Source organism: Eurosta solidaginis, chromosome 2 (genome assembly GCF_040869045.1).
Source record: "Eurosta solidaginis isolate ZX-2024a chromosome 2, ASM4086904v1, whole genome shotgun sequence".
Taxonomy (NCBI): Eukaryota; Metazoa; Arthropoda; class Insecta; order Diptera; family Tephritidae; genus Eurosta; species Eurosta solidaginis.
Genome location: NC_090320.1, coordinates 285507369 through 285518045, shown reverse-complemented (window position 1 = coordinate 285518045; position 10677 = coordinate 285507369). Strand labels below are relative to the sequence as shown.

The following is a 10677-nucleotide window of genomic DNA, read 5'->3' as shown; positions in this document are numbered from 1 at the left end:
TTAGTGATGTGAGTATCACTTAGTGTTACTAATATTCGTCACAATATGTATGTAGAAATGTACACTTGACTGTGAATTCGCGTGCAAGTAATGTCACTGCAGATTTGTTGTTGTGAAGATTCGTAAGGTCTGCTGGTGTATGCAAAATATTAAAACAAATACTCAATAATTTTTTTCTACTGAAATATTTTATTAAATTATTGCTCGCACATTTTTACATGTACAATTTTTTTCTTTGTTAGTTTTTTCGTTCTCTTTTGTTTATGTTTATTATAGTATGATTTTTTCTAAGAAATAGTTATAGTATACTTTTTTTAACTTTCCTCTTCTTAGTTTTACAATGACTTGAATATACAATTTTTTAAGTATCTGTTATGTATTCTAAGTATGCAAAAAAAGATAATGATTGATGCACACAATTTGTTTTTGAAAATTTTTATCTGCTATAGTACATATACATATATATTGAGGTTATGTGCACAAAAAAAAATACATATGTGTGTATACGTATTATATGTAGTTTTATTTTAAGTTAATTACACATACATACGTAATTTTCAAATGGTGTTGACTAATTGATATTTTTTGTTTCAAATGTATATGCGCTTAAATTAAAATTAAAATTATTTTTTGAAATATTTTTTTGTTATTTTTTTAATTACCTCTAGTAAATGATATCAGTGTATATTTAAAACGGCGCTCTAATTGTGCATAATTTGCGCTACTGATATTTTAAAATTTTTTTTATTATTTTTTTTTTTTCCTTTTACTTATTTTTTGTTAATTTTTTATCTAGATTTTTTGCTTGCGTTTTAACAGTAAATTGGTGCAATTTTGTAGTTATACAAAAGCGTTTATTTTGTTCGCCTAGTCTGTTGGTGTTTTTTAATTTCATGTTCTTTTACTTTATATTGTTTTTTATCACTACTGATTTTATGCATTTGATATTTAGTGGTTGTTTTTAATAATAGTTGGTAAGTAATTTCCTTTTGTTTCTATTTACTAAGACTTCGCTTATTTTTATTTGATTTTTTTCGATTCTCTTTAAAATATTTTTATATAAGCTTAACAAATGTTTTATAATAATTTTCTTCTTTCAATTATGTTAGTTTAAAAGGTTTTTTGTTGTTCTTATTTTTGGTCGATATATTACAAGATATTTTTAGGAGGATAGAGCGAAATAAAAATATTTAAGCTATAAATTTTGTTTGGCCACTCAATTGAATTTGAAAATTTTAGTGAAAATGTTTCGGTGTCGTAAAAGCATATTTCGGGATCCACAAAGTATCATAACATGTTGAAAAAAACTTATTACCGTCATTGAAGTCAAAATCTTATTACCGTCATTAAAGTTATGACGGTTAATGTAAAAGATTCAATGTGGTCATATGAAATCGTATCGAAATCGGAACGTGCCGGGTATATATTCGACAAAGGACCATCAACATCGATAAGACTTCCCAAAACCCCTTGGAGAGTGTGATGATTTCACTTTGCCGAATAATTAGACTAGCATCTTGAAGCATTCGCGCCTTGGCAGCCACGTCACTGGTGATAGGTATAAATTCGAGACTGTGAAGAATTTCGTCTATATGGCAACCACCTCGTACTGCGAAAACAATATTAGCTTAGAAATCAAACGAAATTTGGGCAACAAGTGCTACTTTGGACTGAGTAGGCAATTGGAAAATATAATCCTCCCTCGACGAATAAAAATTACTCTCTAAAATCATTTTACCTGTCTTGATGTATGGCTCGAAATCATGGACGGTGTCAAGGGAGGATGAGGTGGCTCTTGGAGTGTTCGAGAGAAAAATTCTCGAAAAGATTTGTGGTCCTTTCCGTGACGCCGACGGCAAGTATCGAAGGAGCTATAATGGTGAGCAGACCGCCACTGAGTTGGGAGAGGCAGGTGAAGGAAGACTTGAACTCCGTTAATGCTCCCAGTTGTTGTCAGTTATAGCGAAACAGGGATTTCTGGTGTCACCTGTTATAAAACGGTCAAAATTGCTTAGGCGGTTAAGCGCTGATGATTTTGAAGCATTAGCCCGAGTGTAGGTCGGCCGATTTGACATGACCACGTCCTTTCTTTTGAATATCTAATACATTTCTTCCGTAAGGGACTTTAGACTAGATTATTATGGGAATATTTGAAGAAGTTGCAGGCATTATAAAAAAACCGAATTGCTTGTGGTATGCCTCTTCATATCGGCTAACAAAACAGCGATCCCCTAGCTTAGCTTATATTTAGCGGTTTATTGATTTACGGATAATGATGTGATCCTGAACGACGTGCGATCTACGGCTGTGACACCTTTCACTATCAATCTTCCATTCCTTCACGTTAGAGGGCACTGTTAGCTATAAAAATCCTATGGAAAACAGAAACGAAAGATAACTCGATCCGAAGGTTTGATTGATTGGCGTGTGTGTATGAAGCAATGGAGCGTGTCAAAAAAAATAAATACATAAAATGTGAACTAAATTAATATTTGCGGATTGCATCGAGAACATCTGATGGTACCCTTTGGAATAATGACAAGCCTGTTTGGAGTCTAAAGACATCGGAAAAACATTTTTTATGAAAAATTTAAAAAAATAGTTAACACCGCTCCACCCTAATGTTATTTTTAAATGTTGTTTAAGTTTGCTCAGCATCAGTGTATGACTCCATTGTGCTAAAAGTGTATAAATTTACATAAAATAGTTGTTATTTTCACAATCTACTTCTGCTCTTTAAATGTTTTTTTATTTTAATTTTTTTGTTGCTCTTATGAATTCTTTACTAAATTATTTGCTGTTGTGTTGCATTAGTATGTTCATTATATTTTTTTCTCTAAATGATAGTAAATTGTATATGTAGCATAATTAAGTGTATTTAGTTGCTTTTTTTTCCTCTTTCTATTTTTGTTTAACTTTTTGTTAGTTTTGTTGCATTTAAAATTTCACTTACCAGCTAAATTACAAATATTTATATTTTGTTATATATATTGCACATTACATAAGAAAATAAACGCAAGCTAACTAAAAGTATGCCATTTTCTATTTATTTTTTTATTTTTGTTGTTTAGTATAAAGCTGTTAAAATTTAATTGTATTTAAAACATTCCTTTTCTTTTAGAATTAAAAGAAACAAAAATTTTAAAATACGAAAGTTATGCTTATCAGTAATTTTCTTTTGTTAATATATTAGTAAAAAAAAATATTAACGTTTAATTTTGAAAATATTTAAATTATGAAGTTTTTTTAAATGAGGCAATGAAAAATTGAGAAATTAATAAAAAAAATTATCACAATTTTCAAAAAAAAAGTCTTGAGTAAACATAGCGCAAAAAAAATTCTTTTTATGACTGAAAAGAAACTGAGAAAAAATTTTAAATACTTGCTTTTTAAATAAAAAAAAAAACAAATTAAAAGAAAAACATTTTTTTTTATTGTTAAGATAAATTGGTTTACATCTTAAGTTAGCACACTGAATTCGGAAACTAATCTGAAGTAAAAAGAGAAAACAATGTTAACCTTTAATTTAATGAACAAATATTTTGGTAACTTTTAAATTTTTTATATATATAATTGTAACGAATGTGATGTGAGATTTGCAATATATAAAAAAGGAAAGAAAAATTATTTTAAAAAATCTTGATCATTTTGAGCTGAATTCAAAAATAACTAAACACTTTTATAAAAAAATTACAAAGTTTGTTAGTTTTATAGGTTTAAAAAAGAATATAAATCCCAAATTTAATAAATGCTTTAAAAAAATGTGTTTTACATCTTCGTTTGCACACTGATTTTGAATATTAATCGGAAGACTAATTTTAGACTAAAAGTGACAAAGTTGGCTTTTTAATTTTATGCAACAAAATTTAATAAAATATATAACAACTTTTTTCATTTTACTTATTTTTTTACTGATGTGAAATTTGCAGCATAGACGAAAAGTGTAATTTCTACTTTCCAAAAACACAAATTTATTAAAAAAAGATTTAATAAACATTTTAAAGGAAAGTTATTTTCATTGGTACACTTACTTTGGAAATCTATCCGTTAACTTAAAGTCAAGCAAAAACTTTTTATTTACTTTTTTGAAACAATTTTGAAAAAATAATTTGAAAACAATTTTACTTTTTTATTGATTTTCCCAAAAAAATAAAACCAGAAGAGTAAAAAAAAAAGTTTTACAAAATTTTTAAGAAAAATTTGTTGTGTTGACTCAGGAAATCTAAAAATTAGTGGGTAGTAAAAATGTATTTTTTCATTCTGCTGTAGTTTGCAATCTGCTCTGCTCTCCTTTCTAGAACTGAAAAATTTAAGCTAATCTAATTTCAAATCAGATTTTAAAAAAGTACCAAAACATTATATACACAAATGGAAAACATACGTTTATATATATACTTACATTAGGTTGTTCCCTATTTTTTATTTTGAAAGAGTTGCCAAATGTGAACCACCAAAAATTTACAAAAAGAACTTTACACAAATTTTATGTCGCTTGAATCATGCTTTCGCTGCACAAAGATGCATATCCAATATTATTAGTAGCTAGTTGATGCCTCTAAAACATTTAGAAGTGCATTTTCCTGGTTTCGTAAACCTATAAATAATACCAAATTGACAACCCAGTTACGGGGTTGTGTTATCTTCAATGCCATTTTTAGTTCTAATTACGATGTTTTGTAATGAATTATACCAGATCTCGAACCAGATGAATTAATTCCCATTTTGCGTAACGTACGATCACGGATAAAATACAATACGAAAGAAAATAAAGTGATTCGTCAGTCGTATAAGTTAAATGGGATTATAAAATACGATAGCAAACAAATCTTGATTTATTTTGAATGATGTGCTCTTGTTAGTACCAAAAGTACGATTGAAAATATTTTAAAGCCAAAACAGATTGGTTGTAAAAATACCAAAAAATAAGCAATTCAGCGATTATGTTCAATTACACGTTCACGTATGTCATCATGCCGAATACGAATCAAGTATTGCGATCACGTATGTTATATACCACAACCCCATGTTTTTACGTGACGTGGCATACGATCACGCATGCTACGATTTGGTCCCAGACATCGCTAACTTCATGTATCGTAAGCGTGAAATATGTGCGCTATTAAGATAAAGTGTAAGGTGTAGCTTATTGATGTCTTGCCAAAGACGAGTTTATGCCAGTCTAGTGTGACTGGTGTACAAGCGCCATTGTAGTCACTCTCGCTATCAACACACGTTTAGTTGCACAATGGTGTAGCTACTAATGCTCCATGTAGTGATGGCATCGAATCGAGAAGAAAATCCCATTAGAATGTATCCTTATTCGACTGAGAAAATCCCTCACCAAGAAGAAATATCTTTATATATAAAATGTTCCTTAATATGATTTTACAAACAATAAGGGTGTGTTCGCATGGCACAATTCTTATAACGCGTATTAGCTTTACTCGTATGTTCGTATGTATGTAACTCTACCAAATAATAAAAAAAAAAGTGTTGCGTAAACGCACCAGTACCCATCTTTTCAAGCTGTACATATTATGTTTGCATGTGATTGTAATGTTTAATATAACAACGCGTTTATCACACAGATTTAGGTTCTACCGAACACTTAAAAAGTAGTATTTTCGAAAAGTTCCACTTATTGCTCTGTTAGGTTGTGGGAATCACTTTTATCTTTAAGCTAATTTTTTGTAAAAAAAAATGGTATCAACCATACAGGTGTCTTATTTGATATTTCAGCTTCCGGCGCAGTACAATTTTGACATTAAACCATCGAATTACTAACCCAAAATACATGGAATTTGTATGGTTCTGCCATTTGAAGTTGTTATAAAAATAGGAACTTTTTTTATTGCGATGGGCAATTATTAAACTTTTTCAAACTAGTTTCGTTCCCGGATTTCCCATACTGGTTTGAATACAAGCCTTTTTTCATGTAGTATCCTCTTCAGTGTTTTTTTCGTTCTTATTTTAATTTCAATTTCCGTGTTTGTTGTATACCGGAACGATTAACCGACATCCCTTTACAAATTTAGTTTGGAGTGATACCTATTTCGGCATTGTGCCATCTTTTGTGCCAATCTTTGTTCTGTGCGGTACGCGTAATTTACTGTATTACCGACTTGGCATGGTCAAGTGGATGATAAATTGTGCACCATCAGTTTGCTCTATTTTAGCTTAATTTTCTTATCTCAGGAAAATATTGAAAAACGCCATTATTCAGAATTTTGAGAAAGAACAACTATATCTCAGAACTTTGTTTCGAAAACGGAAATTCAATTTTACACGCTTTTAGCTGGAACAAGGGCCTTATAATGTAACTCGATTCGAATGAAAATGCGATCAAATCACATACATTTTTTTTTTTTCAAATCCGAATGAAATTTCTTTGGAGTCGAGTTACATAACAAGGGGGTCCCAGAGCGTTCTTTGAAAAAAAAAACCAACGGATTTTCAAATCAGAAATGCTTTCGTCATTCAAACAAATACAAAAACTTATACAGATTTAATAACAACGCAAAAAAATTCAATTGAAATTAATAAAAAAAATAATGAGGAACTCTTCTCTATTGCGTATATTGTTTTTTTTTTTTTTTTTTGTTACAATTTAATATTTTCTTTTTATACTCAGCGTGCTTTGCACACAGAGTATATTAAATTTGATTGGATAACGGTTGGTCGTACAGCTATAAAGGAATTGAGATGGATATAGACTTCCATATATCAAAATCATCAGCATCGAAAAAAAATTTGATTGAGCCATTTGCGTCCGTCCGTCTGCCCGTTAACACGATAACTTGAGTAAATATTGAGATATCTTCACCAAATACGGTAAACGGGCTTATCTGTGCCCAGAATAGAATGGTATTGAAAATGAGTGAAATCGGATGATAACCACGCCCACTTTTTATATATATAACATTTTGGGAAACACAAAAAACCTGATTATTTAGTAAATAATACATCAAGAATGTTGAAATTTGACGTGTGGACTGATATCGAGACTCTTGATAAAAATTTTAAAATGGGTTAGCACTGCCCACTTTTGATAAAATCAATTTTACAAATATTATTAATCATAAATCAAAAATCGTTAAACCTATTCTAACAAAATTCGGCAGAGAGGTTGCTACTATAAGGAATGCTTTGAAGAAAAATTAACAAAATCGGTTGATGACCACGCCCACTTTTATATAAAAGATTTTTAAAAGGGTCGTGGATGAATAAAATAAGCTATATCTTTGCAAAAAAGAGCTTTCTATCAATGGTATTTTATTTCCCAAGTGGATTTATAACAATAAATAAGAAAAACTTCAAATTTATAAAATGGGCGTGGCACCGCCCCTTTTATGACTAAGCTATTTTCTATGTTTCGGGAGCCATAACTCGAAGACGGACTCGAATTAACGGATCGTTATAAAATTGGGTACACAAATTTTCCATATAGCAAGAAATATTTCTAGAAAAAACGGACCAAATCGGTTAAAGACACGACCACTCTTATATAAAAAATTTTTAAAAGGGTCGTCGACGAAAATAATAAGCTATATCTTAACGAAAAAGAGCTTTATATCGATAGAATTTTACTTTCTAAATTGAATTATAACATTAAATTGGAAAACACTAAAATTTTTGAAAATGGGTGTGGCACCAATTTTTAATGTTGCGGGAGCCATATATACATATATGACCCCTATATGAGCCATATATATATGACCCGGTCTATGAAAAGGTGGCTTATGACTAAAAAAAAACAGCTGTTAACAGCTGTTTCTTGCAACTTCTTTTTTGAGTCATAAGCCACCTTTTGATAGACCGGGTCACATATATAGAAAAGTAATTTATCTGAAATTAAATGTACAATTGAAGCTCACGCTGAGTATATAATGTTCGATTACACCCGAACTTAGACACCTTTACTTGTTTAGATTTTATTTACATATTATTTATGCATTAGTTCATATATTATTGTTTATTATGGTATCCATCGTATGCCTTTCGAGGGAAGGTCGGATCAATTCGCGACAGAGTAGTTGCGGATTTGATTTATAAAATAAAAAAAGTAGCTTTAATAATTTGATTTTGTTATTTGAATTAAGAGTTCAAATTAATCAAAAGAAATTGCTTTTTTATTTCTTTTAATTTCAAATAAACAACTGCTTTGTCGCGAATCTATCCGCACTCCCCCTTCAAAACAAAAAGCATCCGTCGGGTAACGTTATATGACTTATTTATATTTCCTTTATTTAATTCAATTTTTTTTAAATTATTTTTTATTTTTTTTTTTTTATTTAAAAATTTTCGAGACCAAATATTTACATACGAACTAATAAAAAAATGTTTATTCTTCAATGCTGTATAACATTTTATTTGAAGTCTGTTGTTATATAATTTTTTTCATACAATGTAAAAGTTTAATAAATACACTTTCGAACTAAAAATTAGAAAAAAATTAAAAAAGAACTACAAAGTCTTTTAAGAAAAGAGCATTTTAAATGAGCGATTATAAAGGTAACAACTATTAATAACAAGTCAAAAAATAACTTAAAATTTTGTGTTAAATTTTTCAGTCAGAAACAGAGGCTCAGATTGTAATTTTCAACTAAAACACAGCCCACTTATTCATAAAAAATACAAACGGTTTATAAAGCTTTTCAAAATGACGTTTTCTATCATTTTCATAAGAAATTCAAAAAGCTATTTCATTTTTTATGAAAAAGAGTTGTTGTAGGTTGTTATTTTATATTAAAAATGAACACATTTTTTTTTTTAATATTTCTGCCCAAAAAAAATATAATTTTTTTGTTTTCAACCTTGATTATTTCCTGTCAAATATTGTTTACACAAAGTAATTTGGACCCACGAAATTAGCTTTACACCTTTATTTTTTTTATACATAATCGCACTAAATCGACAGCGAAATAAATTTTAAAATTTAATTTGAGTATACTATGTGTATTTAGAACATATATGAACATAATAAAAATATTTAAAAATACAATAATTGCGTATCGCATTCCCTACATATAAAAAAATATTAATATAAAAAAAAAAAATTTGTTTGAAATTTTTTCGTTTAACAAGCTCCTTTAATAAATTTTTCTTTGCTTATTATTTGAATTGTTACATATACAGTCATATATTTATGCGTATTTTTCGCACTTTTTTTTGAAGTAGCAAAAATAAGAAATGCTTTGTTAAAAAATGACAAAAATAAAAAATGAACAAAGCAAAAAAGCTAAAAAGCAAAGCGACTATGCAAAATTTAAACATATGCTATTTTTAAGTTGATCTGCACAGCTCAGTTAAATGTGCGAAACAGGAAACAATTTTGCATTTTATTAAAACTAAGCATAATTACTAATTATAAATGTTTGCCTTTTCTTTAAATGAGTTTCAAAAAAAATATATATGAATTATAATTAGATTAAGATCTGATAAAAAATAAAACATCGTTGGCGTTACCGTTACTATTATACAAACATGCATCATTTTCGGTTAGTTTTAATTTTAAAATGTTCAAATATATATTTTTCGAACTATGTGTTTTTAATAAACTACTCGTATAATTAGACGGTGGTAATCCCACATTTTCACTAATAGATTATATATTTTAAGAGTTTTTTTTTTGTTTTTCTTTGCTTTTTATACTTACATTTATTATGTATTTTCTTTTGCTTTTGCTTTATGTCATTTTGGTAGTGTTCAGATTTACATGGATTAAGTTTTATTTTATTTTACGCTATTCTATATTAACCATTACTTTTTGTTGGCCTGTTGAAGCTAAAATATTTATATTTTTTCAACCATATATACATGTATTAGGGTGAAGCAAATAAAATTAATTGTAAAAATTAACTTTTTTTTAATTTTTTTCTTTTTTTTAAATATTGTTACGAATATTAGCAAAACTAAGGAGTGCTGCCAGCTCTAAGCCGATCTAAGCAGTGACGTGAATGCACATCAATAATTCAATCATTATGTATCTACATAAACGAATCAATAATTGCGTCTACACATATGTACACATTCCGACGAGCAACATTTACATACAAGGCAGCGAGAGATGAGATGTCACACACCGATGAATTTACATAAGCGTATAGTGTGTGCGGGAGACTGTAAACTACAAACACATGCATATACCTTATCTGAGTTGTCACAAGAGAGAGCAATAATTTGTGCACGTAGTTGTGGCTGGCGATTTTGTAGCCGAAACAACTAGTAACTTCTGGAAATCGAAGAGCCTAGAAGTATGCAGCGTAAACTATAAAAGCGATGCAGGCGAGTAAGAAGTAATTCAGTTTGATTTGAATTGTCAAGCAGTTACGAGTAAGACGATATCTAGCGAGCAATAGCACTATTATTTTGAAAGTCAGTTTCCTTTAAGATATCAGTTTGGTTTTTAAGCTATTCGTTGCACAGTTTGAGTGTTATTGTGAAGTATTTTAATAAAGGCCATTTTTCCGTTATTCAATATTGGAGTTATTTATTCAACAGTTTAGCGATACGATCCTAGCAAAAGGGCAAATAAGAGGATTTGCAAGTAAATCGTTACAATTGGTGTCAGAAGTGGGATATGAAGTCGCAATTGGGAACGTCATGGTAGTACACAATTTTATAGTGGCAGAAATTGTTGATGAAATCATAATTGGAGTGGACTTCTTAATCGACCAG

The 10677-nt window shown here is 29.2% G+C and overlaps 1 long non-coding RNA gene across 1 annotated transcript; it reads right to left on the bottom strand.

The window, feature by feature from the left end:
* Positions 1–1115: 1115 nt before the first annotated feature.
* On the bottom strand, positions 1116–7771 carry LOC137241096 (uncharacterized). The gene is made up of 2 exons (XR_010949907.1): positions 4400–7771; positions 1116–4319 (listed from the first exon to the last, which is right to left on the bottom strand). It is a non-coding gene; the product is annotated as an uncharacterized lncRNA (long non-coding RNA).
* Positions 7772–10677: the final 2906 nt, after the last annotated feature.